Raw genomic sequence first — 20,834 nt, forward strand, 5'->3', positions numbered from 1 at the left:
AGTATCAAAACCACTTGCAGTCCTTGGCAATTTAGTGATGAAATCCATGGTAATGTTTTCCCATTTCCATTTCGAGATTTCGGGTTGTTGAAGTAGACCTGATGGTTTCTGATGCTCAACTTTGACCTTAGAACACATCAAACATTCTCCTACGTATTTAGTAACATCGGCTTTCATACCCGGCCACCAAAAATGTTTCTTGAGATCCTTGTACATCTTCCCCGTTTCAGGATGTATTGAGTATCTGGTTTTATGAGCTTCTCTAAGTACCATTTCTCTCATATCTCCAAATTTTGGTACCCAAATCCTTTCAGCCCTATACCGGGTTCCGTCTTCCCGAATATTAAGATGCTTCTCCGATCCTTTGGGTATTTCATCCTTTAAATTTCCCTCTTTTAAAACTCCTTGTTGCGCCTCCTTTATTTGAGTAGTAAGGTTAGTGTGAATCATTATATTCATAGATTTTACTCGAATGGGTTCTCTGTCCTTTCTGCTCAAGGCGTCGGCTACCACATTTGCCTTCCCCGGGTGGTAACGAATCTCAAAGTCATAATCATTCAACAATTCAATCCACCTACGCTGCCTCATATTCAGTTGTTTCTGATTAAATATGTGTTGAAGACTTTTGTGGTCGGTATATATAATACTTTTGACCCCATATAAGTAGTGCCTCCAAGTCTTTAATGCAAAAACAACCGTGCCTAATTCCAAATCATGCGTCGTATAATTTTGTTCGTGAATCTTCAATTGTTTAGACGCATAAGCAATCACCTTCGTTCGTTGCATTAATACACAACCGAGACCTTGCTTTGATGCGTCACAATAAATCACAAAATCATCATTCCCTTCAGGCAATGACAATATAGGTGCCGTAGTTAGCTTTTTCTTCAATAACTGAAACGCTTTCTCTTGTTCATCATTCCATTCAAATTTCTTCCCTTTATGCGTTAATGCAGTCAAGGGTTTTGCTATTCTTGAAAAGTCTTGGATGAACCTTCTATAGTAACCAGCTAGTCCTAAAAACTGGCGTATGTGTTTCGGAGTTTTCGGGGTTTCCCACTTTTCAACAGTTTCTATCTTTGCCGGATCTACCTTAATACCTTCTTTGTTCACTATGTGACCGAGAAATTGAACTTCTTCCAATCAAAAAGCACACTTTAAAAACTTAGCGTACAGTTTTTCTTTCCTCAATACTTCTAGCACTTTTCTCAAATGTTATTCGTGCTCTTGATCATTCTTTGAGTAAATAAGTATGTCATCGATGAAAACAATGACAAACTTGTCAAGATATGGCCCACACACTCGGTTCATAAGGTCCATGAACATAGCTGGTGCGTTAGTCAATCCAAACGGCATAACCATAAACTCGTAATGACCATAACGCGTCCTAAAAGCAGTTTTTGGAATATCATCCTCCTTTACTCGCATTTGATGATATCCAGAACGTAAATCGATCTTCGAATAAACCGATGAGCCTTGTAGTTGATCAAATAAGTCGTCAATTCTCGGCAGTGGATAACGGTTTTTGATGGTAAGTTTGTTCAACTCTCTGTAGTCAATACACAACCTAAATGTACCATCCTTCTTCTTGACAAACAAAACAGGAGCTCTCCATGGTGATGTGCTTGGTCGAATGAAACCACGTTCTAATAGTTCTTGCAGTTGGCTTTGCAGTTCTTTCATCTCGCTGGGTGCGAGTCTATAAGGAGCACGAGCTATTGGTGCAGCTCCTGGTACAAGATCTATTTGAAATTCAACAGATCGATGTGGAGGTAGTCCCGGTAATTCTTTCGGAAATACATCGGGAAATTCTTTTGCGACGGGAACATCATTGATGCTCTTTTCTTCAGTTTGTACTTTCTCGACGTGTGCTAGAACAGCATAGCAACCTTTTCTTATTAGTTTTTGTGCCTTCAAATTACTAATAAGATGTAGCTTCATGTTGCCCTTTTCTCCGTACACCATTAAGGGTTCTCCTTCTTCTCGTACAATGCGAATTGCATTTTTATAACATACGATCTCTGCTTTCACCTTCTTCAGCCAGTCCATGCCAACTATTACATCAAAACTCCCTAACTCTACTGGTATCAAATCAATCTTAAATATTTCGCTACCCAGTTTAATTTCTCGATTCCGGCATATATTATCTGCTGAAATTAATTTACCGTTTGCTAATTCGAGTAAAAATTTACTATCCAACGGCGTCAATGGACAACTTAATTTAGCACAAAAATCTCTACTCATATAGCTTCTATCCGCACCCGAATCAAATAAAACGTAAGCAGATTTATTGTCAATAAGAAACGTACCCGTAACAAGCTCCGGGTCTTCCTGTGCCTCTGCCGCATTAATATTGAAAACACTTCCGCGGCCTTGTCCATTCGTGTTCTCCTGGTTCGGGCAATTTCTAATAATGTGGCCCGGTTTTCCACATTTATAATAAACTACATTGGCATAACTTGCTCCGACACTACTTGCTCCGCCATTACTCGTTCCGACACCATTTGTTCCTTTCGTTCTATTAACCCCTGGTCCGTAGACCTCACACTTCACCGCGCTATGACCATTTCTTTTACACTTGCTGTAAAATTTGGTGCAGAACCCCGAGTGATACTTTTCACACCTTTGGCATAGCTGCTTCTAATTGTTGTTGTTGTTGCGGTTGTTATTATTGTTGGGATGATTGTTGTAGTTGTTGTTGTTGTTGTTGTTGTTGTTGTTGGGCCGTTTGTTATAGTTGCGATTGATGTTGCGATTGTTGGGATAATTTTTGCGATTATTATTGTAATTGCTGTTGTTGTTGTATTGGTGATTCTTATCACCGTTTTCCTCTCACTTTCTTTTGACTTGCTTCACATTGGCCTCTTCAGCCGTCTGTTCTTTAATTCTTTCCTCAATCTGGTTCACTAGTTTGTGAGCCATTCTACATGCCTGTTGTATGGAGGCGGGCTCGTGTGAACTTATATCTTCTTGGATTCTTTTCGGTAATCCTTTCACAAATGCGTCGATCTTCTCTTCCTCATCTTCGAACGCTCCCGGACACAATAGGCACAATTCTGTGAATCGTCTTTCGTACGTGGTAATATCAAATCCTTGGGTTCGTAACCCTCTAAGTTCTGTCTTGAGCTTATTGACCTCGGTTCTGGGACGGTACTTCTCGTTCATCAAGTGCTTGAATGCTGACCACGGTAGTGCGTACGCATCATCTTGTCCCACTTGCTCTATATAGGTATTCCACCATGTTAACGCAGAACCTGTGAAGGTATGCGTAGCGTACTTCACTTTGTCCTCTTCAGTACACTTACTTATGGCAAACACCGATTCGACCTTCTCGGTCCACCGTTTCAATCCTATCGGTCCTTCGGTTCCATCAAATTCCAAAGGTTTGCAGGCAGTGAATTCTTTGTAGGTGCATCCTACACGATTTCCTGTACTGCTAGATCCAAGGTTATTGTTGGTATGTAGCGCTGCCTGTACTGCGGCTATGTTTGAAGCTAGAAAAGTACGGAATTCCTCTTCATTCATATTCACGGTGTGTCGAGTAGTCGGTGCCATTTCCTTCAAAATAGTCAAATGGAACAAGTTAATCATACAAAATATTAAGAGTAGTTAATAGTATTTCGTAGCATAATATGAACTCATTTATAAAAGCTTTTTCTTCATATTAGCGTTTTATAAGTTTAAATTCGGGTAGTACCTACCCGTTAAGTTCATACTTAGTAGCTAATATACAATTCAACTACTACAATTCTATATGAAAAACTGATTATAATAATATTTCGCGTTCAAACTTTTACACAATATTTTACAAACTTACAATACCGCTTATTTTACATATAGCATGAAATATAGCACACAATAAATTTGATACAAGATGGTTGTGAAGATAATTCTAGTTAGTACACAAGTCGTTCAGCAAAGGCAATAAAGACACGTAATTCATACGTCCAGAAACAAGTCATGCATTCTGGTTTTACTAGGACTACTTCCCATCCTTGGTCTTGTGGAACATAACCGTTATGGCCATTGATAAGACAGCGTGTTGTAACGTCGTCAAAGGGACGAGGGTTACGTAATGTCTAACAGTCCCGTAACAATCTAAAAACCTCATTTCTTACCCCAATTACCGACTCCGTCACTTGTGGGAACGTTTTGTTTAATAGTTATAGCCCGATGTTCTTGTTCTCACTTTGGTGAGAAGCGAACATTATTAATCCATAAGCATAACATGCATCTTTATGTTGCATGTTAGCCGCTTTTTCTAAATCACGAAGTCCAATATTCGGATATATTGAGTCAAAATAATTTCTTAACCCATTGCGTAAAATAGCATTTGGGTTCCCCGCAATATATGCGTCAAAGTAAACACATCGTAACTTATGGATTTCCCAATGTGATATCCCCCATCTTTCGAACAAAAGCCTTTTATAAACCAAGGCATTCTTGGAACGTTCTTCGAATGTCTTACAAACTGATCTCGCCTTAAATAGTTGTGCCGAAGAATTCTGACCGACTCTAGACAAGATTTCATCAATCATGTCTCCGGGTAGGTCTCTTAAAATATTGGGTTGTCTATCCATTTTGTGTTTTTATACTGTAAAATAGACAAGAGTTAGATTCATAAAAAAAATACTTATTAATACAAGCAATTTTTACATATATCATAAAGCATAAGCACACTATATTACATATATTACACCACACGAATACAACTATCTTATTCCGACTCGCTTGTTTCTTCTTCTTCGGTTTTGGTTCGTTTTGCCAAGTTTCTAGGGATATATGATGTTCCCCTAATACGAGCCGTCGTTTTCCACATTGGTTTAGAAAAACCTGGTGGTTTAGAGGTTCCCGGGTCATTGTTACAACTTAAGGACTTCGGGGGTTGACGATACATATAAAGTTCATCGGGGTTGGAATTAGATTTCTCTATTTTTATGCCCTTTCCCTTATTATTTTCTTTTGCCTTTTTAAATTCAGTTGGGGTAATTTCTATAACATCATCGGAATTCTCGTCGGAATCCGATTCATCGGAGAATTGGTAATCCTCCCAATATTTTGCTTCCTTGGCGGAAACACCATTGACCATAATTAACCTTGGTCGGTTGGTTGAGGGTTTTCTTTTACTTAACCGTTTTATTATTTCCCCCACCGGTTCTATTTCTTCATCCGGTTCTGATTCTTCTTCCGGTTCCGATTCTTCTTCCGGTTCCGACTCTTCTTCCGGTTCCTCTTCGGGAACTTGTGAATCAGTCCATGAATCATTCCAATTTACATTTGACTCGTCATTATTATTAGGTGAGTCAATGGGACTTGTTCTAGAGGTAGACATCTATCACATAATATCAAACGCGTTAAGAGATTAATATATCACATAATATTCACATGTTAAAAATATATAGTTTCCAACAAAATTTGTTAAGCAATCATTTTTCAAGTAAACAAGGTCGAAGTCCAGACTCACTAATGCATCCTAACAAACTCGATAAGACACACTAATGCAAAATTCTGGTTCTCTAAGACCAACGCTCGGATACCAACTGAAATGTCCCGTTCTTATTGATTAAAAACGTTCCATATTAATTGATTTCATTGCGAGGTTTTGACCTCTATATGAGACGTTTTTCAAAGACTGCATTCATTTTAAAACAAATCATAACCTTTATTTCATCAATAAAGGTTTAAAAAGCTTTACGTAGATTATCAAATAATGATAATCTAAAATATCCTGTTTACACACGACCATTACATAATGGTTTACAATACAAATATGTTACAACAAAATAAGTTTCTTGAATGCAGTTTTTACACAATATCATACAAGCATGGACTCCAAATCTCGTCCTTATTTAAGTATGCGACAGCGGAAGCTCTTAATAATCACCTGAGAATAAACATGCTTAAAACGTCAACAAAAATGTTGGTGAGTTATAGGTTTAACCTATATATATCAAATCGTAACAATAGACCACAAGATTTCATATTTCAATACACATCCCATACATAGAGATAAAAATCATTCATATGGTGAACACCTGGTAACCGACATTAACAAGATGCATATATAAGAATATCCCCATCATTCCGGGACACCCTTCGGATATGATATAAATTTCGAAGTACTAAAGCATCCGGTACTTTGGATGGGGTTTGTTAGGCCCAATAGATCTATCTTTAGGATTCGCGTCAATTAGGGTATCTGTTCCCTAATTCTTAGATTACCAAACTTAATAAAAAGGGGCATATTCGATTTCGATAATTCAACCATAGAATGTAGTTTCACGTACTTATGTCTATTTTGTAAATCATTTATAAAACCTGCATGTATTCTCATCCCAAAAATATTAGATTTTAAAAGTGGGACTATAACTCACTTTCACAGATTTTTACTTCGTCGGGAAGTAAGACTTGGCCACTGGTTGATTCACGAACTTATAACAATATATACATATATATCAAAGTATGTTCAAAATATATTTACAACACTTTTAATATATTTTGATGTTTTAAGTTTATTAAGTCAGCTGTCCTCGTTAGTAACCTACAACTAGTTGTCCACAGTTAGATGTACAGAAATAAATTGATAAATATTATCTTGAATCAATCCACGACCCAGTGTATACGTATCTTAGTATTGATCACAACTCAAACTATATATATTTTGGAATCAACCTCAACACTGTATAGCTAACTCCAACATTCACATATAGAGTGTCTATGGTTGTTCCGAAATATATATAGATGTGTCGACATGATAGGTCGAAACATTGTATACGTGTCTATGGTATCTCAAGATTACATAATATACAATACAAGTTGATTAAGTTATGGTTGGAATAGATTTGTTACCAATTTTCACGTAGCTAAAATGAGAAAAATTATCCAATCTTGTTTTACCCATAACTTCTTCATTTTAAATCCGTTTTGAGTGAATAAAATTGCTATGGTTTCATATTGAACTCTATTTTATGAATCTAAACAGAAAAAGTATAGGTTTATAGTCGGAAAAATAAGTTACAAGTCATTTTTGTAAAGGTAGTCATTTCAGTCGAAAGAACGACGTCTAGATGACCATTTTAGAAAACATACTTCCACTTTGAGTTTAACAATAATTTTTGGATATAGTTTCATGTTCATAATAAAAATCATTTTCCCAGAATAAAAACTTTTAAATCAAAGTTTATCATAGTTTTTAATTAACTAACCCAAAACAGTCCGCGGTCTTACTACGACGGCGTAAATTCGGTTTTACAGTGTTTTTCGTGTTTCCAGTTTTAAATCATTAAGTTAGCATATCATATAGATATAGAACATGTGTTTAGTTGATTTTTAAAGTCAAGTTAGAAGGATTAACTTTTGTTTGCGAACAAGTTTAGAATTAACTAAACTATGTTCTAGTGATTACAAGTTTAAACCTTCGAATAAGATAGCTTTATATGTATGAATCGAATGATGTTATGAACATCATTACTACCTTAAGTTCCTTGGATATACCTACTGGAAAAGAGAAAAATGGATCTAGCTTCAACGGATCCTTGGATGGCTCGAAGTTCTTGAAGCAGAATCATGACACGAAAACAAGTTCAAGTAAGATCATCACTTGAAATAAGATTGTTATAGTTATAGAAATTGAACCAAAGTTTGAATATGATTATTACCTTGTATTAGAATGATAACCTACTGTAAGAAACAAAGATTTCTTGAGGTTGGATGATCACCTTACAAGATTGGAAGTGAGCTAGCAAACTTGAAAGTATTCTTGATTTTATGTAACTAGAACTTGTAGAATTTATGAAGAACACTTAGAACTTGAAGATAGAACTTGAGAGAGATAAATTAGATGAAGAAAATTGAAGAATGAAAGTGTTTGTAGGTGTTTTTGGTCGTTGGTGTATGGATTAGATATAAAGGATATGTAATTTTGTTTTCATGTAAATAAGTCATGAATGATTACTCATATTTTTGTAATTTTATGAGATATTTCATGCTAGTTGCCAAATGATGGTTCCCACATGTGTTAGGTGACTCACATGGGCTGCTAAGAGCTGATCATTGGACTGTATATACCAATAGTACATACATCTAAAAGCTGTGTATTGTACGAGTACGAATACGGGTGCATACGAGTAGAATTGTTGATGAAACTGAACGAGGATGTATTTGTAAGCATTTTTGTTAAGTAGAAGTATTTTGATAAGTGTATTTAAGTCTTTCAAAATTGTATAAATACATATTAAAACACTACATGTATATACATTTTAACTGAGTCGTTAAGTCATCGTTAGTCGTTACATGTAAGTGTTGTTTTGAAACCTTTAGGTTAACGATCTTGTTAAATGTTGTTAACCCAATGTTTATAATATCAAATGAGATTTTAAATTATTATATTATCATGATATTATCATGTATGAATATCTCTTAATATGATATATATACATTAAATGTCTTTACAACGATAATCGTTACATATATGTCTCGTTTAAAAATCATTAAGTTAGTAGTCTTGTTTTTACATATGTAGTTCATTGTTAATATACTTAATGATATGTTTACTTATCATAATATCATGTTAACTATATATATATCCATATATATGTCATCGTATAGTTTTTACAAGTTTTAACGTTCGTGAATCACCGGTCAACTTGGGTGGTCAATTGTTTATATGAAACATATTTCAATTAATCAAGTCTTAACAAGTTTGACTGCTTAACATGTTGGAAACATTTAATCATGTAAATATCAATCTCAATTAATATATATAAACATGGAAAAATTCGGGTCACTACACTTTGAGTCCAAGTTTCCTTACCTTTTTAGGAGTAGGGGTCGTGCTTGGTCATACGCAGCCTTTTATTCATTTATTTGAAAGAAATCTTTTGACGAAAATCACAAATTTTAGCTTAATCGTTCCGTTCTAGTAGATGTTTAGAAAACTAATTTCAGCAGTTTTATAGAATCGTTTGGTTGGAACGAGGTGAGAATTTTTTGAATTATCCAAATACTCCTTTGCTAATTACTTTCGAAAAAAGTATTTTGAAATTTTTTTGGAGTAATTACGGTTACTTGTTCTTAAACCTTTACCCAGTACCCCACACACTACAACAAAAATGACCTATAAGGACCCCCAGAAAGGTCCTATCATGTGACGATCCACATTAGTAATGGGGTTTTTGGGAACCTTTATTAAAGGTCCTAAAAACATTTTGGGACCCTTTATTGAAGGTCCTAAAGACTAAATGGGACCCTTTTTTACGATGGACACTGATCCTTAAAAACATATTAGGACCCTTTATTACGAAGGAAATTGGTCCTAAAAACATTTTTGGGACCCTATATTACGACCGATAAGGGTCCTAATATAGATATTCTATAATGGCCATGATATCAATATGAAACCCTAAACTAGTGTGACTAATTTAGGACTTCTAAAAAGGGTCCTAAAAATATATTTTGTAATTTTCATGTCATAACCATGATATTAAGAAGGAACGATATACTAATTTGTGACGACCCAAAAATTTCCGACCAAATTTAAACTTAATCTTTAGATGATTTTGACACGATAAGCAAAGTCTGTAAGGTTGAGTCTCAAAAATTTTGAACTATGTTATGAATTCATTTGACCTTCGACTATTCTTGACGATTCACGAATCACTATCTGTAAATAAATACATATATTTAAATATATATATATATATATATATATATATATATATATATATATATATATATATATATATAAATTTGAAATAGAAACTTATATGATTTAATTCATTTGTGTAAATAAAATAATATATGATATTACTATAAATATATATATATATATATATATATATATATATATATATATATATATATATATATATATATATATATATATATATATATATATATATATATATATATATGATTTAGAATTTATTTAATAAATGCTCGTAGCGCTCGTTTGTCATTTTGATAGTTATTAATCAAGTTAGAAACGAACTTATGTGATTTTAAAATAAACGGTGATCCGAAAATGGGTTTTATAAATTTTAGGCTTATTAAAAATATATTTTAATATAACCTTAAATTTAAATTTTAATATATCATATATATTTTAATTAAAATACTTTAATAAGAATCCGATATATATAAATATTAACTATGTAACTAAAATATATAAAATAGGTATAGTTAATATATTTATTTAGGGTAACATATAGATCATTAATAAAACTAGTATATTAATAATATCAACTTGTTTAAATGTTATTATATGTTTTAATATATATAACTGATATAGGTTCGTGAATCCAAGGCCAACCCTGCATTGGTCAATATCGTCATATGTATTTTTACTACAAAATACAGTATTGTGAGTTATAGTCCCACTTTTGAAATCTATTATTTTTGGGATGAGAATACATGCAGTTTTATAAATGTTTTACAAAATAGACACAAGTGATCGAAATTACATTCTATGTTGAATTATCGAACCGAATATGCCCCTTTTTAGCTTGGTAGCCTAAGAATTGGTGTTTATGATAATTGCCACCAATTGACGCGAATCCTAAAGATAGATCTATGGGCACTAACAAGCCTCAGTCAGAGAATTTGAACTGCTTTAGTACTTCGATTTATCATGTAAAATAGTGGTAATAAGCAACACCGGACCACCAAAACATGAACGGACAATCTAACCATTACCGAACCATCTAACCACTACCGGACCACCAAACCACCACCTGAGAATCAGACACTCGACGATCAATCATTTAATTATAATTAAACATCAACGCACGAATTAATAATGTACAAACATAATCAGATTGATAAGAATACTAAGATATAATAATTCACTATTAATACTCACTCTAACTATTCAAAAAGTATTACCAATACACATACAATTTTGCTTTCAACTATAATGAAATCACTATTAGTACTTGCAATAAATTTTTCAATATAGTCTAATGGTTGAGGTTTTGAACTTATTGTGAGAGGTCGTAGGTTCAAAACGTATGGCTGAAATCTTGCGTTAACTTTAATCTAAATCCAAAAAAATGATATAGCATTACATTTGATGGATAATAAGATTTTGATACCTCCTGATGAGGTGGTACTTTGACGGAAATAGGTATGAGTCACATGAGTGGTGGGGGAACTTAGAGTGCTCTCAATGGAGTAGTTACTCCCTTCTTAGTCCTGGGCGCCACATCAGCACCACATCAGCACTTCCTTCCCAGGACTAAACACTACCAACAGTCACATTCCTTCATTTCATTTTTTAATTATTTCCAAAAATTAAATACTTATTTAAATAAAACTAAACTTTTTTATTTAAAATTAAAAACATTACAATAATTAAAATTAAAACATAGAGTTAAAAATTAAATTACATAAAAATATAAAAGTTATTCGTCTTCGTCTTCGTCATCATGAACGTGTGAAGGTCCTTCATCGTCTTGATTGTTTAGATTTATCGTCGGATCATGGCGAATACGACAATTAGGTGGAAGACTAAATACGTGTTCGACAAGCATATCTCGTAGTAGTCGATGAATGCCCACATCTCTTAATTTCGCATCCGCCCGCATATGCGCTTCAATTCTTTCTTGAAATGTTCCTCGTGCACGTCAAACCGAACGATAATTCTCCTTGAGTCCACAAAATGTACGCCCGTTGTCCTCGGTTATCATATTATTTAATATCACACATGAGGTTTGTTCACCCATATGTAAATACTCATAAAAAAGATCGGTCGACTTAGCATAAGCTACTTGACGTATGGCGGATGTTACTTTATGAAAAATATTAAAACCAAGTAATCCGGTACCATAACGTCTTTGATGAAAATAAGTAAAATACTCGGAAATCAGAGTTTGATAAAAATTCAATATACCTTGACATGTACGAAGAAACAAAGGTTTGCGAATTCGATAACGTTTACGAAAAGAATCTTATGGGAACAAAGGTTTGGGGGAGTGACACCAAAATTAACTCGGGTGCAATATGGGTGCAAATAACCTTAATACTCTGATCAGGAATCATGAATAACCCTATATGAAATGTTGATTTCGAAAATGGTGGTTAAAGCTATTATGTGTTCTTACAAATGTGTAGATTAACGAGTGAATGATCGAAAAAGGTTCTTATAAATCATGAATAACCCAAAATGGTGTTCTTTCGGTGGTTGGTTGTGTTTGCCATAATTGTTTTTGTTGGCTCTTTAGCCTAGCCGTCTTTGAATGTAACTAAGTTAGTTGTTTGTTTTCTTGCCTTGTATTTTTAGTTCCACCTTTCTAGTGGCTAAATTTAGTTTGGTTTGTTTATTTGTCGAGTTTTTCATATGTTGTGGGTGCTGACTAGGGTTATTATCTACTGTTCAAATTTTATTGTCATATGACCAAAATTATACAGAGAAATGTGATAGTTTTACTCCCTATTTTTTTATCTATTTTTTTATTTTAGATGCATAATAAGAATATAACAGCTTTACCTTATTATTTTTATATATTTATAAAAATGAACAATTAATTTTGAATATATAATAATAAATAATGGTAAAAAAATAAAATAAAAATTGTGTCTCTGTTCTAGAGTTGTTATTTTAAGAGAAAAGAATTGATTTGAAAAAAAAAAATCACACATGCGTTCCCTAGTTTTGACAGGAAATAAAGAAAGGAATGGATGTGTATTTTGTGATGACCCGGGAATTTCCGACTAAATTTAAACTTAATCTTTATATAATATTGATACGATAAGCCAAGTATGTAATGTTGAGTCTAGAAAATTTTGAAACGATGTATATATATATATTCATTTGACCTTCGACTGCTCTCAAAGATTCACGAACAATTAATTGTAAATAGATATGTGTGTATAAATGTATATATATAAATAATAATTAGAAATATAATTTGAAGTATTATATGTTGTTGTTATTAAAATTAATAAAAATAAAAATAGGATATTATAATAATTATTATCTACAATATATCTATATATATAAATAAAATATTTTAAAAATAAATATTAAATGATTGTACTATTCAATTGATGTTCCTAGTGATATTAAGTAAGTTAAATTCAAACTTATATAATTTTAAAATAATCGGTGATTCGAAAATGAGTTCTATAAACTTTAGGCTTACTAAAAATATAATTAGGACCTAGTTATTAAATTTTAAAACTTTTTATATTTTACTAGGGGTTAGGAGTGAATAATTAATGTAAGTTTTATTTAATAGTTAATGATCGAATTTTATACCATAATGACCAAAATAAGTAAATACAGTTAATTTAAAAATATGATATTTTTCTGAACACTTTTATCCGCCACTGATTTCAAATAGTGCACGATACACATCCGTGTCGGTAGTGTAATCCAAATATTCGGCTGTTATCTATTGAAATTATAATTTATTATTGTGCTTGATTAGTTCTTTATTCATCCCACTAACACGTTTTATTTTAAAATATATTATATTTATTATTAAATTTATATTATTACGTTATGATTCAATTATGTCAAGAAAATGGATCCGTGAATCGACATTATGATTGATAAAATTACTTTACTTAATTGAATGATTGTTAAACTTTCTGTTTCCTTTTCACCTTTCCATATAATATATAATTGTATACATATATAGATAGATAGAACCATCACTCTCCCTCTCTCATCTTCATTCATGAACCCAAAAACCCATGTCTACTATGACTACCGCTGCTTGTATCGATTCGACCAACACTACCGTCGGTATCTTCACCATGTTCGATATTCACCATAATAACTATCTTTACCAACATATAACCGAGCACCACCTACACTATGGTTGTCGTTTTAGCCCACAAGACCATTACATGAAACCCGACATAATGACCATCAAGCCGCCACCTCCTACAACTATAAACCGCCATCATAGAATCACCATTTAACCACAAGTCACCATCTTTGTTACTTACTTGCTGCTACGATACTATTATGTTGATTGTTTCTATTATCGTAACCGTAGTGAATTGAAGCAAACCTCGTCATGTTCGATAGTAAACAAAACCTACTTGTAGCTTTTGGGTCGACTGCTACTGTTTTGGTTTCAAACGAAGCCCCATAACCAACATTTGTAACTAATATTACTACAAGGCTACTATAGTATCCATCTGTTTCTGTTACCAAGTCGAAGTCAAGATAAACCAACCATCGAATCATCTTGTAAGCTTCCTATCTCCTGGTTCATTGTAGACCACCATCTCACTCACTTTATATATCTCTTTTGTCCAAAAACCACCATCTTTCACAACCAAACCCAAGTATAATTAAATTAATTGTTGCTACAAGGCTTCTATTCTGCTTCAAACCATCGACCACCACGACACCCTCACTAAACCCTCAGCATCTCTAGTCGTCACCTTCACTAACACTCAAGAATACCCACAACCTTCACCTTCAATTTTTTTATTTACATAAAATATTAAACTTACTGTGGTGAGGGAAATCGAACCAGGCCACACATGCTGTCCAATTTAAATGGTTGCTATGATTGTGTTGTTCTGGTTACATGCCACCACACCACCATCGATTCCGCCATTAAACCCACCTGCACATATATTTTTTTTCTGTTTCCATCGTGATATCCTATCGCTAATACGGTGACCAGTCCAGCTTATGTGTTAAACCCACCATGATCGAACCTATTTAATTGCTTCTGCTTCCTGTTTATCAACGCAAAATAAATTGATAAAAGTAAAGTAATTTGTTTGATTTGATTGCTTTACGAATAAAAGGAGAGGAGTAGGGGTCATGATAAGGACTTATTCTTTGGATTCTAAATCCCTTACTACTAATTGTTGTATTCTAACAAACGATGCAACTTATGAGTCGTATGAATTTAGACTTCCTGTTGGATTAGTGAAATCTGTTGGGCCATATTTTCTATTAGGGAAATTGGGTCACCGAAAATTCATGTAGTGGGCTGCTAGGTTTAAGTTAGTTTTGGACTTTAAGTGTTGTTGGGTCGAGAATTCAGTTTGTTCGTTGGGCTGCTACGGTCCTTTGAACTTTAGATAAACTATGATTTAGATTAATTGATGATGAGGATCGTGATATTGTTAATGATATAATTATGATTCACGATCAATGATGTATGATATTAGTGATGATGTTATGACCATGTTGATGAGTATGATTATGGTTGATGATAAATAATGATCATAATATGTTAAGTGATAAAGATTATGATTATGTCATAGTCATGATGATAATTATCGAATGTTACGAGAATAGTGAGGAGACGAAAACATTAATGATGATTATGGTATGATGATATGACCATGGTGATGATAGAATGACTATAATGATGCGAGTTAGAACGATGTTGATGATAGTTTTGATTATGAAAACGAAATGGTGACAAAGTCATAATATCCAATGACGATGACGACTTGGAGGGTATAATTTCTATTATCATTAGTAATATAATTAGTATTATCATTATTATTATTGTTAAAATTATCATTTTATTATTAATAGTAATATTATGAAAAGTATCCTTTTTATTAAAATTACCATGTTATTATTATTAATAGTATCATTATTAATATTATTATTATTATAAAGATTATTAATATTATTATTATTATCATATATTATTACTAGTATTATCAAAAGTATTAACATTACTATTATTATCATTATTATTATCATTTTAAACATCGTTACTAATAACATTATTATTTACACGGTTATTATTACTATAATTATTATTATTATTAAGTTTTATTACTATTATTATTTTTCATAAATAATACAACTTTTTATTTATTGATATTATCTTATCAAATGATTTTTAATTATATAAAAATATATTCAACACATATAACATAATTATATTAATAATAATAAATGCTAGGTATTTATTTAAAGTATATAAAATATGTATATTAAATTAAGTTATTAATGAAACCTATAAATTAATAAATATAACAACTATATCATTAATAATAATATATAAATTTGTTCGATTACAAATATATGTGTTAATATATATACAAATGATATAGGTTCGTGAATCCGACGCCAACCTTGCACTTGTTCAATGCCGTCATATGTATTTTTACTATAAAATACAGTATAGTGAGTTTCATTTGCCTTTTTACCCTTTATATTTTTGGGCTGAGAATACATGCGCAATTTTTATAAATGTTTTACGAAATAGACACAAGTAATCGAAACTACATTATATGGTTGAATGAACGAAGCCGAATATGCCCCTTTTGGCTTGGTAGCCTAAGAATTAGGGAACATCACTAATTTTGAGAATTAATGCACGCCTAATTGACGCGAATCCTAAAGATAGATCTATTGGGCCTAACGAACTCCATCCAAAGTACCAGATGCTTTAGTACTTCGAATTCATTTTTATCATGTCCGAAGGATTTCCCGGAATGATAGGGGATATTCTTATATGCATCTTGTTAATGTCGGTTACCAGGTGTTCACCATATGAATGATTTTTGTCTCTATGCATGTGACGTATATTTATGAGAAATGAAAATCTCGTGGTCTATTAAAATGATAAAAATGATCGTTTATGATAAACTAATGAACTCACCAACCTTTTGGTTGACACTTTAAAGCATGTTTATTCTCGGGTATGAAAGAAATCTTTCGCTGTGCATTTGCTCATTTTAGAGATATTACTTGGAGTCATTCATGACATATTTCAAAAGACGTTGCATTTGAGTCATTGAGTTCATCAAGATTATTATTAAGTCAATTATAGTTGGATATATTATGAAATGGTATGCATACCGTTAACTTTCGATGTAATGAAAGTTTGTTTTTTAAAAACGAATACAATGTTTGTAAAATGTATCATATAGAGGTCAAGTACCTCGCGATGTAACCAAATGTAATGTATTCGTCTAGGTGAATTAGGACGGGTCATTAGAGTTGGTATCAGAGCGGTGGTCTTAGCGAACCAGGTCTTGCATTAGTGTGTCTAACTAGTAGTTGTTTAGATGCATTAGTGAGTCTGGACTTTGACCGTGTCTGCATGTCAAAAGTTTTGCTTATCATTTAGTGTCAAAAATTATTTGCTTATCATCCATAAAGTCTAGACACATCTTACTGCCTCTATTGCATAGACTGTGTATAGATAAATTCATATCTTAGCGTATCTGTTATTGTTACCTTTGCCTGATAGCTTCCGTAGATTTCTCCGTAACTTATGGGATTTTAGTATTATATATGCATATGTAAATTATGTATTGCAGGGTACTAATCTACATCCTATAATCTATTTCTTATCGAAAAGTCCTTCATCTTATCGTACGAGATGAATCCCTCAACCAATTCGAATTCCTCGGATTCCGACAGCTATTCCGATATGGAGTTTCACCTATCAGCGTCACCAGAATGAATCAACCAATCAGTCATCCTGATGTTTCGCGAGGTGTATATAAAATACTATTAAATTTTACAAGGAAATACTTATTAAATACGATACAATTTTACACAAGATATTTATTTATTTATAGAATGGATATACTTAAACCTTGCTACAACACTTATAGGCAGTGTACCTAATCGTAAAGTAGTGTAGTTTTTAGTAAGTCCGGTTCGTTCCACAGGGAATCTTTTTAAACAAAGCTTAACGCTATATTAGTTTACTTTTATAAAAATACAAATATATATATATATATAAGTAATATTATTATTATAAAGGGGGTTTTTTTTACCGTTTAATGACCGGTTTGTCGATTTTAAAACTTTAGTCGCAGTTAAAACCAAATGTAAAATATTAAAAATAAATACAAGACTTAAATTAAAGCATAAAGTAAATAACGATAATGAAATTGCAAAATAATAAAAGTGCGATAAAATAAACTTGCGATAATTAAAAAGTACGATAATTAGAAGTGCAATTAAATATAAAATAAAGGAAATTAAATATGAAATAAAAGAATTATGCTTATTTAAACTTCCGTAATCATGATGTTTGACGTGTTGATTTTAGTTTTATGCCCATGGATTAATTGTCCTTTGTCCTGGATTATTTAATATGTCCTTCTGGTTTTTGTTCATAACAGTCCATCAGTCATAAATATAAAGTGCGAGTGTCCTCGTCAAATTATCCTTATACCCAAAGTTAAATATTCCAACTAATTGGGGACTTAAACTGTAACAAGATTTTAATACTTTGTTTAATAATTACACCAGGATGTCGACTGAGTGTAACCCAAGGTTTTAATATTTTGTTATCAATTATACCAAGTGTCCTTGTACATAATTTCACCCCTGTTTTAATTATTCTAGTGACTATTAATCCATTCCCGTGTTCGGTTAAATGAACGATTATTCGTACATATAAATACCCCGCCCATCGTGTCCGATTGAGTATATATGGTAATTTATAGGGACGCCCAATTGTAAATTTTTATATTAACATTAACAAACTATCATTTAGTTAAACAAATATAAAGCCCATTAATAGCTCATAGTCTAATTTCCACAAGTGTCGTTCTTTTGTCCAAACCCCAATTATGGTACAAAGCCCAATTACCCAATTTTAGTAATTAGCCCAACATCATGATTACTTCGTTTTAAATAAGCATAATAATAACTTAGCTACGAGACATTAATATAAAAAGGTTGAACATAACTTACAATGATTAAAAATAGCGTAGCGTTACACGGACAGAATTTCGACTTACACCCTTACAACATTCGCTAACATACCCTTATTATTAGAATTATAATTAAAATTAAAATTAAAATTAAAATATAAATATAAATATTTACGTAGTATTATGAGAGAAGAAGAAAAAGATGATGAAAAATGCTCAGAATTCGGTTGCTTTTATAGGGACTTTCAAAACTTGGGGCTCCGCGACTCGCGGCATTTTTGGCATTCAAACTCCGCGAGTCGCGAAGATTGAAATTACAGCTCAGTCCAGTTTGGAGTCTTTCTTGCCGACGGTTTTTATTATTTATTATAATATATAAATAATTATAAGAATTATTTAAATATTATATTATATTTATGTGCATAGTTGACTTGTAATTTTTAGTCCGTTGCGTTGAGCGTTGAGAGTTGACTCTGGTCCCGGTTCCGGATTTTCGAACGTCCTTGCGTACAATTTAATATCTTGTACTTTGCGTTTTGAATCTTGTACTCTTGTAATTTCGAGACGTTTCTTATCAATAATTGGAACCTCTTTGATTGTCTTTTGTACTTTTGAGCTTTTTGGTCGTTTGCGTCTTCAATTCGTCGAATCTGTCTTTTGTCTTCACCTTTTATTATTTAAACGAATATCACTTGTAAATAGAACAATTGCAACTAAAAGCTTGTCTTTCTTGAGGAATAATGCTATGAAATATATGTTTGTTTTTAGCATTATCAAATATTCCCACACTTGAGCGTTGCTTGTCCTCAAGCAATATCGTCTTGAAATATTAGAATCACTTCTTTATTCTTCACACTTTGTACATCAGTGATTTCTATACGGTGGTATAAACAATGGTAGTAACGATATGGTTTACAGTCCCACATGACTATAAAAATTTAGATCCATTAAGGAAATTGGATCTTTATGAAAACATTTGATCTTTTGAAAATTAAATCTAGTTTTTACCCTAGATAAGTTTTCCGGAATAACCCTTTACCGGTGTTTGCAAAATATTTTTGTGGGTTTAGTGGGTTTCAGATTTGAAAATTTTAGCTCAAAACTTGCGGTTTTGTGTCACCCACTTGCTAACCTTGTATTTGGGAAGCAACACGTCCAGTTTACTTGCTCCGTATATTACCTTTCGGTAAACTACCGTCCGGTTGTAAAGGAAAGCGTTGAACAAGCAACTGTTAAGGCAATGTCCCCTGACATGCTTTTAATTATGGTCTATAACGTGTCAGACGCAATTACTATCCTTTGTAGGAGCAATAGTAAAGCTCACCCTCATAATTTTTCGGTCTGGCACAAGGTCCTGTCTTTGACCACTATGCAACCACCGTTCTTACGGTTAACACCCGATTTGGTTCAGGTGACCTAATGAATTCCAGGTGAATTCCTAAGATTTTACGTTCAATGGTAATGAACGCATTGAAAATAGGGTTTTCAGAAAACAAATCGATTTATAATTTGATCAAAATATTTTCTCGTTCAAGCTCGAGTTTAGATATCATTGAATTCCATGAGTTTGTAATTCTCAATCTTTAAGGTCAATCTCTAGGATTGAGTAATATCAGGCTTAAAAGCTGATTTTTAATCTTTAAGGAGATTATCCTTTCTGGGGATCTGATTCATTAGTCTTATCCAGCTAATTTGCATGGTGCCCCCCCATTTTACGAGATAAATCCTTCTCATGGTTAGGATAAATCTGACCACTTGGCGACCCTGTTTAATGCTGAGGTCCGTGGATTTCCTGCTGATTTTAGTGATGACTTTTCTAGATTTTTTTTGTCAACCTACAGCTGGTCTGGACGACAACTTCATGACCTAAATCAAGAAGCGCGTTTCTTTTTCGGAAGACTTTACTTCCTTTTAATGATGGAATTGATTCATCGTGTAGATCCATCTTTTCTTTTCTTTCATCGGGTAAAACAGTTTAGTTTAGTCCAAAGCAAAAGTATTTTTAGTTATTTGTTACAGATATATGTGACATATGTTTAAGATAACTTGGTAAATTTTCTCACACTTGGCTTTTATTTTCCTTTTTATTGTCCTCTATTCCATTTTAAATGAATTTTAACATTTTGGTTTGTTTCTCAATTTATGTCCTTTTTGAGGTAACAATAATTTCAGTGTTAAAACCTAGTTTTATCGTTCATAAATATGTATAAACATGATTT

This window comes from Rutidosis leptorrhynchoides, chromosome 11, assembly GCF_046630445.1.
Source record: "Rutidosis leptorrhynchoides isolate AG116_Rl617_1_P2 chromosome 11, CSIRO_AGI_Rlap_v1, whole genome shotgun sequence".
Classification (NCBI taxonomy): domain Eukaryota; kingdom Viridiplantae; phylum Streptophyta; class Magnoliopsida; order Asterales; family Asteraceae; genus Rutidosis; species Rutidosis leptorrhynchoides.